Source organism: Anoplophora glabripennis, unplaced genomic scaffold, assembly GCF_000390285.2.
Source record: "Anoplophora glabripennis isolate ALB-LARVAE unplaced genomic scaffold, Agla_2.0 scaffold225, whole genome shotgun sequence".
Taxonomy (NCBI): Eukaryota; Metazoa; Arthropoda; class Insecta; order Coleoptera; family Cerambycidae; genus Anoplophora; species Anoplophora glabripennis.
The window spans coordinates 591,289-606,286 of NW_019416658.1; the positions used below are offsets into that span (position 1 = coordinate 591,289).

A 14,998-nucleotide genomic window follows, 5' to 3' on the forward strand; every position below is an offset into this window, starting at 1 on the left:
TTTTAATATTAACTGTTTATTTTTTAAACTTTCTCATCAAAATGAACCATTCGTTGTTATCAGCAGAAATTTTTAGTAACTGTACCCTTTGAATATAAAAAATTTGTACATTAATGATTTTTTTTTAAGTTTGGGCACATAAAAATTATAGGTTTCAAAAAAAAATCCCATAAATGAGAAGTATGAGATATATTTTTTTCAAAAATTCCATTGTTAATAAAAATCACTAACCGAATTTGCAGAATACTTAAGCGTTGAAGTTCTGAGGCACCTAGTGGTACCTACTGACTTCTGGTATCTCCGCCACTGGTGGTCGCGTTTCTGCCTTAAAACTTAGACCACCTTGTATTACATGGTATTACATAGATTGTGGGTAATTTTGACATATGTTTGTTGCTGATTTCTTCAGATTTCTCATACAAACTACCAATTGGAACGTTTTTTTGATCTCTCAAATATCGCGAAAACAGTTCATTTCGTTTCAAATCACCTAGAACCTTAAAACCTCCAGGGTGCGGAGATGAAGTGTTATGAAAACTTCTCCCACTCCCCCCAAATTTCGCATGTCCTGGTAATTTTCGCGCTGCCCCCGTATCCTAACCTCTCCGCCAAAAAGGGTGTCGGCGGGTTCCGTGCACTGCCCAACAAACATTTGCGGTTCTCGAGGGTCACCGGAACGCTTGGGCAACCGGACGACTTGGGAAAAATCACATATAGTGCCGCGGAAGGTCAAACGCCGCCGATAAAGGTGTACAGGCGTTCGTAAGCGTTTGTGGCGAGCACACCGGCGAACGGTAACAGGCGCTGAAGCAGCTTAAAATCGAGCAGCGCGCGCGATCGTCGAAGACGGCGCTGAAACGGCTGAAAGGCGGTTTTCTAAGACATGAGTAGGCTCTGAGCCCGTGCTTTGTTCTTGGGGTGCAATCTCGGTGTGGTCTGTGTGATATTCGTGCGAATCTAGTGGACTGTAAGTACCTATACACTATTTTGGATTATTATTATAAGCGTTATTTTATACATTCTGCATTGCAGCTTGATAGTCTAAAGTTAGATCATTTGCAAATTACAGGGTGTTTAAATTAAAAAAAAACTTTTAAAAAGAAAAGGGCAAACATTTTTTTAGACAGAAAAACAATCATAATCGATTTAGTCATGATCAAAACTGTTGACACTTTAGTTTACTTGATTAATCTTTGACAGGGTGATAATAGAACAGGAAGAATACAGGATATTTTTCTGAATTATTTACAATTTCAATATGTATCGTATGTATCAAGTATGCGTTTTTTGTATTAATTATTTCTGGTATCGAAGAACAAGAACAATAGCATCGAAACATTTATATGAATTATTTGAAAAAAATTTTCTTTTTGTATTTTTTTTTAATTTGAAATGTTTTAGATAATAGTTCTCAATAAAAAATTGTTGTCAAAATTATTTTAACCCTTCAAAATTAATTTAACCCCCTCAACCCCCAAAAAAAACAATATTTTTATTTATTTTATTTTTTCATACTTTTTATATAATTATGGATTTTGTATACTGATTAGAGGATTAATTATTTTGTAAAATTATTATTAATATATTTATTTATAATTAGTATAAAAATCCATCTATTATAGTCTGTTTAGAAATGAAAGAGAGTAATAAAAGCTTATTATGTAAGCAAATCGTAAATAAATGTAGTACTGGTGCTTATATTCAATATTTTTAAATTATGTATTATCGGTATAGATGAGGTGTACTTTTAAAAAAACTTTATGTGACCGGGTTGTACTAAATTGTAGCAGGTAGCTAAAATTTAATCCCCGACAATCCGTCTTTGTCTATGCCGCTTCAATTGCTCGGTCCATTTCTCTTATAAGTAAACAATATAAAAACAGCATTTCAAAACATGAGGCTACTTTAAGCATCATAACCGGGTTAAGAGGGTTTTTAGTAATTCAAATAAAATTATTCAATATTATTATCAAAATATTTATTTAAATTTAATGAATAGACTTTTATTCCACACAAAAATATATGTATTTTGGAAATTCAAATTATGGTGAGTAAATGTAGTGTTGTATAAATGTACAATAAAGAAAATAAAAAAGTAGGTATATTAAAATTCATCCTCTGAATATTCTGATGAATTATCTTCGTCTCCTAGATTGATAACGATAGGTTCCACAGTAACGTCAATTAAATTATCGAGTTCCCACATTTTCCCTCTTCTTTTTGTACATGATGTATACATCTTTGCCAGTTATCTGCAGTTACTCGTTCCAAGGAATTTTTTAACAAAATTTTCACGTCACTTAATTTAAACGTCGTATTATTTCGCGCTACATCTCCTTTTACCTGCGCCCAGACTAATTCGATTGGGTTAAGTTCACAGTGATAAGGTGGTAACCGTAGTACCGTTATTTGGCGATTTGTTGCCATTTCATTGATAACATAATTTTTCTGATCTTTATTAAGATTGACAAGTGTCAAAAGTTCCTTTTTCACCATATTTGTTTCAAAAGAAATGTTTTTCCGGATAACCATTGAATTATATCAGCTTTCCTCCAAGCAGTCGTAGGCGTCCGCTCGCGAGCGTGAATGGTAACTGGCATTATCCATGACAATTACAGACCCCGGAGGAATAAGATTGATCTGTCACAATACACTGGCTCCTGCCCATGTGATGTATCCAGTAAAATATACTAATGTACACCCATTACCTGTTAGCATTAGTGTTACCCGATAATTACCTGAAACGAAATATTACCACGCCCATGGCCGGTTCTTATCTCGGGGTTTTATTACTCTCTTTCATTTCCATACAGACTATAGGATCAATCTCATCAAGATAGGCTCGGCTGCTTCTCTTGAGAAATTCAAATTCATTACGAACAAGTAAGAACAAAATCATACAAACAATATTAATTAATTAAGAATAACTATTTGAATCACAGAAAAGCGCAACTTCAACAGTTAAAGCTAATGACAGGAAAAACTATTGACAGTTAGTTACAAACATTTCTTTTGTTTCACTGCCATATTAATGCCTCCCTAGGATATTTTCATAAAAAATAAAGAAATTACTAAAAATATCGTAAAATATGAGGAACTGATATACAGGGTGTTTCTAAAATAGGGTTCCAAACTTCTGCTGCGTTTATAACTCATTAAAATAAGCCAAAAAGTTCCAATTAAGATGTGCCCTAAAACGCACCCTTAGGAAGTTATATGCCCTTAAAAGGGCTCAAACAAAATGGTTTTTTATACTTAAATTTTCCACTCACCACTCTTACTAATTGAACACTGCAAAGCTGAATTGACAGTTTATCAATAACTTAAATTGTTAAGCGTTGTGGCAAAGTCAGTCTTTTATTTGCCATGGTAAACAGATTTTTGTAATTTTTAACCTAATAACTTAGAGCAGAGTAATTTTCAAACTCAATTTACTCGAAAACCATTGGAAATATCGATTTGGGCAAAGATAATATTTTTTCCGTAAAATTGTCAAGATTTTATAAATCTGTAGAGAAAATTGTAAAAAAATTGAAATAAAAAAAATTACTGGCCGAAAACCCCCTTCACCAACCTAAATGGGACGCATATGATTTGCATGTCGAAAAACGGAGTAGACCATGTTATTTAACGTAAAAAGTTATGTAAGACCCATAAATTTTTTTCTATTTATTTGCGACCGTTTTGTCAATAACAAAAAAAACAGTTTTGTTTGAGCCCTTTTAAGGGTATATAACTTCCTAAGGGTGCGTTTTAGGGCACATGTTAATAGGAACTTTTTGGCTTATTTTAATGAGTTATAAACGCAGCAGAAGTTTGGAACCCTATTTTAGAAACACCCTGTATAACATCTATTATGGAAGTTGTAGATTTTGAGGTCTTTCATTCACTTCCAGTTAAAAAAAACAAAAAACAAAATTTTTGCCTTTGAAAAAGATAACATTTGTATTGATTTTGTGAACACTCCGTATGACGTTAGTGACGACTTCAGAATTTACGGTGAATCTAGTACAATATGTGTGACGATTGCTTAGATTGTATCTCAAAAAACGGGTATATCAGCAACGATCAATATTAATTAATAATATATGTCGAAAAAGTTGCATAAATCCTTGTAAACTATAAATATCTACTCAAATACAGGGTGTTCCGTTTAAAAAACTAAAACTTTGGTCAGCCCTGCGAAAACGAATCGCCCTGTATAAGTCAAATTATTTTTAAATGTGCATTTCTCACCGGAACCTATTTTGAAATATTTTTCCTCAATTATATTCTAGTGATAAATCAACTTTGCCACAGCTTTGACTCCCCCTGTACAGTTGAGAAGTCACTTTTACATTATCGAATGGCCTTTTTACTCGCAATCTGGAATAAAAACTAACAGTTTCTTAATTCATTCACATTAATACTAATTTATTAAAATGTAGTACATACAAAATTTCCATATCTTCATTCGTAAGAGCAGATATTCCTACTCAGCTATTCAAGTTAATGATTCGATGGAACAATTCTTATAGAAAAAATGCTTCTTAGTAAATCATTATTTGAGTTTCATAGTTAGTCGATTTTTTAATTTTTTTCTTTCTATTTATTTATTTATTTATTTAGACAGAGCTATCCAACAGGAACACGTCCTAATTAGAGGATAGTGAGAAGAAGGAAAAAAATATATATACATATAAACAGGTCATACAACAAAAATACGTAGTATATAGGTAAAACAGTAATCAAAAAAAGCATATATGAAAGTTGTATCAGAAAATAAAATTAATTAAAACGAGAAAAATAAGATGTCACACAAATGAACATGTCCAGTATATAATATGCATTTTTGAATAACAATACAATTTATACACATATACATACATATTACAATACAAAAAAATACAAACTAAGAATCTGGGGGTAAGGACAAACAAATTTTATTGATATGTTTAACATTAGAATTAAATATATCTATAAAAGTGTGCAGTAGATCATAACTTCTACAGATCTTGTAGAAAGGAGAATAATGTAAAATATTACTGTTGGCTGTTTTTAAGTAGAACGTTTTAAACTCTTTATTTTGATTTCTGAAGATTTTAGGTATGATAAAATGTATTCTATGTAATAAATCGGGTACATCATGGATATGATGAATTACTTTAAATAAAAATATTATGGAATGCATATTGCGACGAACAAGTAGAGAATTGCCTTCAAATCTTCGAAGAAGCAATTCTGGAGTATATCGAATTGGAGGATAGGCATTGCAAATGCCAAGAATTTAAACAGCCTCAGAAATTATTTTATATTATGTGATAGTCAAAACTTAATTTACAATAAAAAAATACACCTAGGTCTTTTACATATTCAGGTCTCGTCAATACCGTGTTAGAAATGCTATATGGAAATTTCAGAATTTCTTTTTTACGACAATAAGACATAACTGTGCATTTACTTATGTTTACGGAAGTTTATTTTCCTGACACCACACATTCAGTAAGTTCAAACTATCCTGCATAGAGAAGGTATGGTACTGTTAGAATTGTTGTAATATTATCGATAAAAATATTAAATAATAGTGATCCAAGTACTGAACCCTGCGGAACACCAGAGAGGACCTCAAATTTATTTGATACAGAACCCTTATAGAGTACATATTGATACCGACCTCGTCAATAAGAGTTGAAAAGTTTTAATGTTTTGCTTGATGCCCCATTGTCACCCAGTGCACGAAGTAATATTTTCGCAGATAAACAGTAAAAAAAAGTCTGAAAATCAATGGTCAAATTTACGTACATGCCGGTTGTTTAACATTTTATTAATAAGACGGTAAATATGCAATTAATCTAATAAATCTTCAGAGCACGCATGCATATTAACAAAATATCTATTTCCATAGTACGAAATGGAAAGTTAGGTAATAATCGTACGTGTTTCTGTACTTGAACTCGCTTGTCGTCCTGCACAATTAGGTAAAGGCCAGTCGGCGTGGTTCTTTTTTAGAAGAAATGGGGACGCTCCAAAATTACTTAATTACTAACGATACCGCGACTTCTGATCATAATTTTGTCGTAATTATCGAACCGTCAGCGCCGCCCAATTAAAATTCAACGCGATAACTTTTATCAGACGGGTCAAAACTAGGTGAAAGCCCCCCTCGCCACCCAAAACTTAATGCGATGGATTTTTGTACAGAATTTTAATATTTTTGAAATTTTGGTTATATTAACTATGATTGTTTTGAAGTTGTACAAGACTCGTAGCAAGGGGTGAGAGCGATGAGGGTAGGTTATTGGAGCAGTAATATATTTTACTTTAAAAAAATTGTTTACGTCTAATTTTCTCATGTGCATCTCTATATGTCATGTTTTATTAATGTGAGAAATTGTATACAATGCGAAGATATGCAATTTCTGCAATATTTGGAACAATAAATTGCACTTAAGTAAACATTGAGACATTCTTTTTTATGTGGAAACTAAGAAATCGACTGAAATATTTTAGAAATTATTTGATTTAGAAACACAATACGTTTTTACTAAAAAATAAATAATTTCAATTTCACTTTTAATTTTAACGGTAGGTACACCTCAAGCACCAGTTACTGGGACACTTCGTTTTCTGATTTATATCAACGATTTTTTTTAAGCTTTTAAAGTAAGGAGTGGTAGGGTGTGCATGTGTAAGTTTTTTGAAATTATCAAGATGTATAAATTCAAGTTCATGAACTTTATAACCTCAAAAAGATTATAAACAATCGTACAAAATAGTGAAAAAATTCAAAATAATTATTGTAATGGAAATGTCAAAGTTTTAAATGTGTTAATAAACATACAATCAAAATTTATCAGTAATAAATGTCTGTCAGAGTAATAACAAATAATCATTAACGATGTTGTGCCTTTGTTATCCATTTTTTTAATTTTTTTTTGTAAAGCTATACAGGGTCGGAAAGTCCCCATGGTTCATCGGCCGTTACGTGACAGTGATAGTCACGTCATAGAAATCCGTGCGATAGAGAAAGATGGCTATAATGAAGGCGTCTAATAGTCACCGCCCATTTCGCCCTTCCACAAATAAGAAAGTAGAGATTTCAACGAAGAAAAAGCCCACCGACGTTTTTAAAAAAGCAGATATTTTGACGTGAGAATTTTCGATTGAAAATTAGGGTGCTTTTTCGATATTAAGTAAAAATAAGGTGAAAAAATAAATATTTCAAATCAAAAAAATTACAGCGTGTTTGGGACATAAATAGGTAAGTTTTCACCAAATTTCGTGAAAAAAAAATTTGTTTGTAAAAGATAAAAATAAAAAACCAAAAACTTGGTTATTTGAATTTTTCACATAAATTTTGAGGTTATGTGAAAAAAGTGTAAATACAAAAGTTGTAGATCTTTTTATTACCTACAACTTTGCCATTTAACTTTTTTCCATAAGACTTGTAGTTTTTCTGGAAATCAAGAGAAACCGTTTTTTACCCTTAAAAACTCACCCCCTTCCCCTTCCCGACCTCAGATCGCCCGTAAATTATTTTTCCTTTCAATTCTGTTATATTCTCTTCCTTTTCCAATGGGTTTCATCCTACTATAATTTTTTTGGTTTAAAAAATTATCGACCTTGGTCTAATTGCTTCGTGTGAAGATTTGTGGCAAAGAATACAAATCGCTACCAACGAAGTCAAACGCAATCCCAATATGTTGTTTCAAACTCGAAGATCTCTCAGAAAACGTTTAAAGTATGTAAATGTCAACGGTGGATTCTTCGAACACTGACTTTAAATCATTATTACAAATTTCATTTGTTTTATGGTTAATTGTTGTAATAACACGAATAAACACTTGATTTGTTTCGGTTTTAATTTCTCATATTATCAAAACAGTGTTCCTTAAATCGATTTTTCTCGAAAACGGATCGAGATACCGAAATGAAACAAGAGTACATAATTAATGGAAAAATGATTGCTCTTTCAGGTTTGGAATCAAGTTTCATGTTAGACCTACAGGGTAAAATGTTATTAAGTAAATTTTCGGTAAAATTGGTCGTAAGTGGCGCCCTCTATGAGCAATGCTAAAATTACAACGCGCATCTTATTCGTCACCTAAAAAAATATAGTTTCACAAATTTTCTGTACCTAATCTACATATTTTCAGGATAATTGCAAAAAAACGATTTAAAATTTTAACTTTCAACACCCTGTATTTCGAAAACTATCAACTTTCGGATAAGGCATGTTTGCGCCAATGGTCACCATTTCACGTGTAGTATCTTCAGCTTTCGATTTTCCCATTGTTAATGAATCACCCTGTATAAAATCAAGAAAGTATTAACATATATTTGAGTCCGAAGACAGACGTTTTCTCAAAAATTTGCAAAGAAAATAGTTTTGTGTTTTTTATTTATAATTTTCTATTGTTTTTTATTAATTCCACTCGCAAATACACTACCCGAAGAAAAAGAAAATGTTAAAACATTAAATCTTTCAGTAGTATTGTTTTTAAGGTTGAACTTTGACATAGGTATTATATTAGAACAAATAAAATACAGAACATTCCTTTGAATACACATAATTTTCAGTTTTTATTTTGGATAATTATTCATTTTTAACTATTTACCTGATATTGTTGGTGTAATTCAGTGAAAGTTCGGGCTGGTAGCCCAAAGAATAATTTTCCAGAATATCAATTGTTAAGAATCTTGTATATGAAGCTAAACATCTCTTGCATACCTAAATTTCTGATATCGAGGATTTTATTGAAGTCCATTTGATAGCACTTTTAGGAAAAAAAACTGAATTTATTTGAGTTGTAATAACGTAAATAAACATACTTAATAAAACCTACATTACTGTGTTCTCAATTTTCCATATAATTCAATATAATTTCCTTAGGATCTATACCATTTAAACAAAATAACAATATACTCATAGGTATGCATTAATATCGAATATAAAAAATTTTGCAACCGATGTACCGGGCTAACCTTAACCTTTCCGCACCTCAGCTGCCTAACGTATCTGAAAGCAATTTAGGAGGGTTGTGCAAGACACCAAAGACACCCAATACATCGACCTTAACAGTGTTTTTATACGTTTGTGCAATAGTGCCAAAATTGTAGGTTTTTATTACAGTAAAAATGTCAGTAGGATACAGAGTCTAGCTAGTCACAATTGTTTTAATTTACTCTAATACAAAAAATGGGTTTCTCTAATTAAAAGAACTGGTCTTCGTATTAATTTTCACAAAAACAGTCTCTATAAATAACACTATGCTAAAAGTAAACAACAATTACATTTGCAGAATTATGCACATAGTTTGGTTGAAAAAAAAATCGTAGTAAGTGATAAAGGTGACCTTCGTGTGTGATTTCTGGTCACTAATTTTTTGGTGAAGTCATTAAAGCGTATCTAAAGACACGATAATTCTACAGTTAAAAAAAAAACGCGTGGAAATATACCGCAGTGAAGGGAAAGACCAGCCTAAGACACCAGGAGACGATTTAATTTACATAATGGGTAATAAAAATTAATAAACGGCTTTATTATTATCTATTTATCCAAATACGTATGTTTTTTTGTTTCTTTGATATCCTCTAGTTGACAATTAGCCACTTAACAATTTACACTGTTGCTTTTAAAAACTGAAACTGGCGAACGCCCCGTATTTATTTAAAATCAATTAACAGGTTTTATGTATATCGATGTTTTTTTATTTATAGCAAAACGATATTAGGTTACTCAACTTTGTACCTTTCCCCAATTTTTTCAAGGTTGGTGCGAGATAGGTGAATAAATCAAAATGTGGTAATTTGAACTTAATTCACAATTGCCCAATTCTCCAAAAATATCGATGTTTAGTCCTTGAACCTCTTCAGTTTAATATATTTTCTCCAATTAGTGTACAGTGACGGAATCAGTGTCATACATGGAGAATTTTTTATAAAATTATTCACGTAGTTTTTATAGAAAACACAGGTTTTCAATTAAAAATTGTAATTTTTTTATTAATAGGGTTATACAGGGTGTCCCTGGAAAGGATGGACAAAGCTTGACCACAGGTTCCTTGGATGAAAATAAGGCTATTTAGACTAACTTACCTATATGCAAAAGTGCACGTCTACTGAGATATAGCCTTCTAAATATAGAATAGATAACTAATTTGAAAACTATTTTTCTTAGAATCTTCAAATTGGTACACATATTTTTTTATATAAGGACAATGTAAATAAAGAAAAATGTTGATAATTTAGATTTTTTTTTTTGGTAAAAGTTTAAACAAAATACTTAGTTAATTGCAAAATTAATTTATTAAAAAATTATATTTAATCATTCCTATAATGTTCCATTACAAAAAATTACAAAAGATGTTGATATTTTACAAAAAAAAATTCATTTTCTCGTCATTCTTGAATACAAAAGCAATACGATAGCGATAAGTAGACTAAAAAAATAACTTGTTGTTTTAAATTTAATATGCTATTATATCCTGTTTTTCTTAAATAGTTTCCCTTATTTTCATTTGTTTATACATAATTATCCCTAAGAATGTCCGAGATCCACTTTATATACAAAATTTGAACACGTTATTAAAAAAGTTACGAGATTTTTTGCTCTTTAATAGAGAAGTATATCATAAGGAACAGACACAATCAATTACCAGGGTGTCAGTCAACGCCACAATACCTCTCCTTCGAATTAACCATCCCACACCCACATCTGCGAAACCCGAATTATCCCCCGCTAATCCCACCGCAGCTGCTCGGAATCTAGTGCCCCACTCGCCCCCTTCCCCCCGATCCGCCACCCCGATAACACCGGCAGCTGGCGGCCACCACCTAGCTCTCCAAATCGTAGGTTAAGATCGATAGTTCGTACTTTCCGACAAAATAAACACCTTTAAGGTGTCACAATTTCCTCTGGAAGTGGAATCGGAGCGGCAATTAAATGTCGGTTAGAGCACACGTTGTGCCCGTTCGGGGGGTTCGCCGGAATACGCTGTCCTACGCCGACAAGTGACACTGAGAGCGAGTTGTTCACCGAAGAGGATAAAATACGATGATTAGATAGGTTTTCCCTTAATCCTACCGCCAAACTTATTTAACACCACAAAAAGTTCGAATTAATTAAGGATCATTTTCGATTCCATACAGCCCAAAAAGGACATCAAAAATACAATTTGCTGGTGACCTTGGACTTGACATTGATCTCAAGTTTCAAGTATGACCTTCAACGACCATCTGCAAGAAACTCCTGGAAAAAAATTTAGCCCAGATTCCCACATAAAATTTGTCTCTGTTGCCCTTAGTTTGACCTTACAGAAGGTTAAACCATCTAAGTTCACCTTGAAACTTAAGGTCAACATCAAATCCAAGGTCGCCAGTATGTTGGTCTCTTGATATCCTACAACTTTTACATGAAAATTTTTTGATATGACTTAATTTTNGTATACGGACAATTCGAAGATAAATAAAGACACAACCGTTAAAATATTAAAATTTTTAAAAACTAGCCTACATGAGTGTTCCCGAGGTATTCCAGCCATGTGTTTTAAAATACGTTTTTGTGAAATAAAAACGTCTGATGCAAAGGAGGAATTTCCCCAAAAAACAACACCATATCTCAATCTGGAACTCACATACGCTTGATAAACAATTATTAATTGTATAGAAGTTAAAACAGGTTTCAGATTTCTTATCAAATAACATGCCGAGTTTAATTTCGGTATTAACTGAGTACAATGAGATTTCCAGCTGAGGCATTCGTCAATTGTTACTCCCAAAAATTTTATTTCATTTTCATATCGTACAATATCAGATTCATTCAAAGTTAAACGTAATTTGGCACAATATTTTTGCCTGTTAAGGAACCTAATTACTTGAGTTTTTTCAGGATTGAGATAGAGATGGTTGGACCTATACCACGTACCTACTGACTTTAATAAAGCATTAGTTTTTGTTTCTAGAGAATTGTCTAGGTTATCAGATATTAACAAGGATGTGTCATCGGCATACATGACAAAAGAGGTATCAGAAACTACGTTGCCAAATTCGTTGGTATACAGTAAAAATAGAATTGGGCCTAGTATGGATCCTTGAGGAACCCCTATACCGACTTCCAGAGATCCAGAATTTATATTAGATGAAATATTCTTGTCCTTGTATGTCAGACTAACATACTGTTTACGTTTTTTCAAAAAAGATGCGACCCACTCGTTTGCTACTCCCCGTACACCATACGAGGACAGTTTTGAAAGCAACTTGTTATGATTAACGCAATCGAATGCCCTACTGATATCACAGAATATGCCAATAGGACACTCTCCTGCTTCAATATATTCAATAATTTTATAATAGAATGATAACAAAGCAGTACTTGTAGACTTATTAAACTGGAAACCATGTTGATGTTCTGAAAAAATATAAAATTTTTCAATAAATTTCAAAAGTCGCTGCATATAACAATGTTAAAAAATTCTGGAAAATGCGGGTGGAATAGTTACAGGTCTGTAATTTTCCATAAGTCGTGGATCGTGTTTTTTATAAATTGGAATGACTTTATCTACTTTCAATATACTTGGAAAAACTCCCTGTGAGAAAGATAAATTAACAAGATAGGTAATAGGATGGAGAAACAAATTACTGGATTAATTTAAATTTTTATTTATTAACAAAATGCATGTTTGTGATGTACGTAAGCAGGTACTCCAAATTAAAAAAAAAAATATCAAAATGGGTCAAGTTCCAGAGGTATAACTTGCTCTATCAATTTGAAGTTGCTATTTCAAATTTTGAGCTCGTGGATTTGTAGGTTCCCTCTCCACTGACTCACAGTCATCTTGTATCGAAGTCATTATTTGGAGCATTCTCAGAGATGCTGTTACAAAGCTATCGTCCACAAAAATTTCACATATAAACTTTAGCTCTTCAAAATGGTATTTATTAGAAGTCTTAATTGTTATAAACAAAGTAGCTGTGATTTAAAAAAAAGTGTCTAAGTTTGCTCCAAATTAGGTTAGAACAACTTTTTTTTAAATTTGTGTAAAAATACCAGCTTTACGAATTTACGAGTTTATAAGACAAAAATGACAGTGTTTTTGTGGTACGTCTTTGCAGTGGTAAAAAACAATTTTTTTGCAATAAAATAATTTCTTTAATACCTAAAAGAAGTCTTTCTCTTTCATATGACACCCGCAGAATTAAATTATCTTGGTAATTTTGCATGTCAAGTTATTGCAATAATAATGCCTCTGGGATAAACATTTAGAATTTTGCAAAAACTATTGGATGAATCGGTCTGAAATTTTAATCACATATTAAGGACTATAAAAGCCAACTATTTATGCAATATCAAAGTCGTAGGTTGACTTTTGCAAAACTTATTGTTTATTTAGTAATAATCGAATTTGGACAGTTTTTTGCAATTTTGCGAGCAACAAATTATCGTATCGGACTTTAAAAACCGCCATTTTAAAGGTTTTTTTTTTATTCCCTACAAGTTGGTTACTTTCACATTATAATAAAAATTATCGTTTTTTTCTGGTAGGCAAAAAACTGGTAGACTGGGTTACTTTAGACCTTTTATTGTTAATTATTAAAAAACAGATCCTAAAAAAATACGACAATAATAGACGAACGGTCCACCCCTAAAAGGATGCTTAGAAAATCAAGGTCACCGACCACGAGGAGAGGCCAGGATGAAACCTTTTGTAATCGATGCATTGAGTTACTGCGAACAAAAAACCTAAGTAACGTCTTTGTGTCCGAGTGGCAGGTAATTTGTTATTAACAAAAAAGTTGCAAAATAAAAATATTGCGTGGGCACTAGCGGCCGAAATTCAACTGCAAATTAAACGGGTTAAAAAAGGGGGCGGGTTTAAAAAAAATACTACATTAAAGTATAAGTCTCGAGGATCATTTTGCGCTTTTGAACGTTCCGAAAGCTTTGGTAGGAGCTGAGATATGAATTTTTAAAGTTGGCAACTTTTAGCCATTTTTCGACCTTAAATCGCCTCTAGCTCGAAAGGGAAGCGTCCTACGAAAAAATGTCAAGAGACAAAAAGTGTTTATTTTTGCCCAATTTATCTTGGAAAATTATTTGCAGAGCGTTTTTTGCAATATTTTTATTTTGCAACTTTTTTGTTAATAACAAATTACCTGCCACTCGGACACAAAGATGTTACTTAGGTTTTTTGTTCGCAATAACTCAATGCATCGATTACAAAAGGTTTCATCCTGGCCTCATCCTCATCCTCCTCGTGGTCGGTGACCTTGATTTTCTAAGCATCTTTTTAGGGGTGGACCGTTCGTCTATAATGACACTACCTAATAGCCACAGCAATCAACATCTTGTTTTCATCGCCTACTAAACTCAAAGTTTTAAATCCGTGACACTGCTACGCAAACCGAAACGTACAGACCTGCATGTAATGTAATTTTTCTCAAAAATGGCTTTTTGTGGGCGATTTTCTCAAGAGACAATATTTTTTTAAAATAAAATGACTTTTTCAATGTTGCTGCCCGTTTTAAAATAATACGACCACTGTAAAAGTTTTAACCGCTAAAAGGGAGAGGTAAACGGAGAAAACTACCACACACTATCGATTTGACTAAAGTTTTAAGAAATAATACGCTATAATAGTCCAAATAAATGTCCCAAATTTATACGCGATCGGTAAAAGATTTATGAAGTGATTAATTAAATTAGTTTTATTTTTGACAACTTTGAAGGCCTGTAACTCAAAATCAAAAAGTTTTTATTTAATTTTTTTTCGAATAGGTATCGTATTTATTTATCGTCGTGAATATACAGTTAAACGTTGTCGGTGAAATTTGCGGACACCCTGTATAAAGATTATAAAATTTAAGGCTACCTAGAAAGTTTACTAAAAATCCTTCATAATTAGTAAAACGTAATTGTAACTGAATTAATTAATTTCAGTGGTTCAGAAGAAAGATTTCTACCTTCGTCATGACCAAAAAAGTCGGCAACTCAACGTTTAAAGATTTTTTATCCTGATTA

The 14,998-nt window shown here is 32.2% G+C and overlaps 1 protein-coding gene across 1 annotated transcript in view; it reads left to right on the top strand.

Annotated features, from left to right (window-relative positions):
• Window positions 1–866: 866 nt before the first annotated feature.
• The window catches only part of LOC108908012 (scavenger receptor class B member 1-like), a 36,368-nt gene continuing 22,236 nt past the window's right edge, over window positions 867–14,998 (top strand). Inside the window, exon 1 of the mRNA XM_018711907.1 lies at window positions 867–967. The gene's annotated coding sequence lies outside the window, so the exon portion shown is untranslated. The remainder of the gene's footprint in view (window positions 968–14,998) is intronic.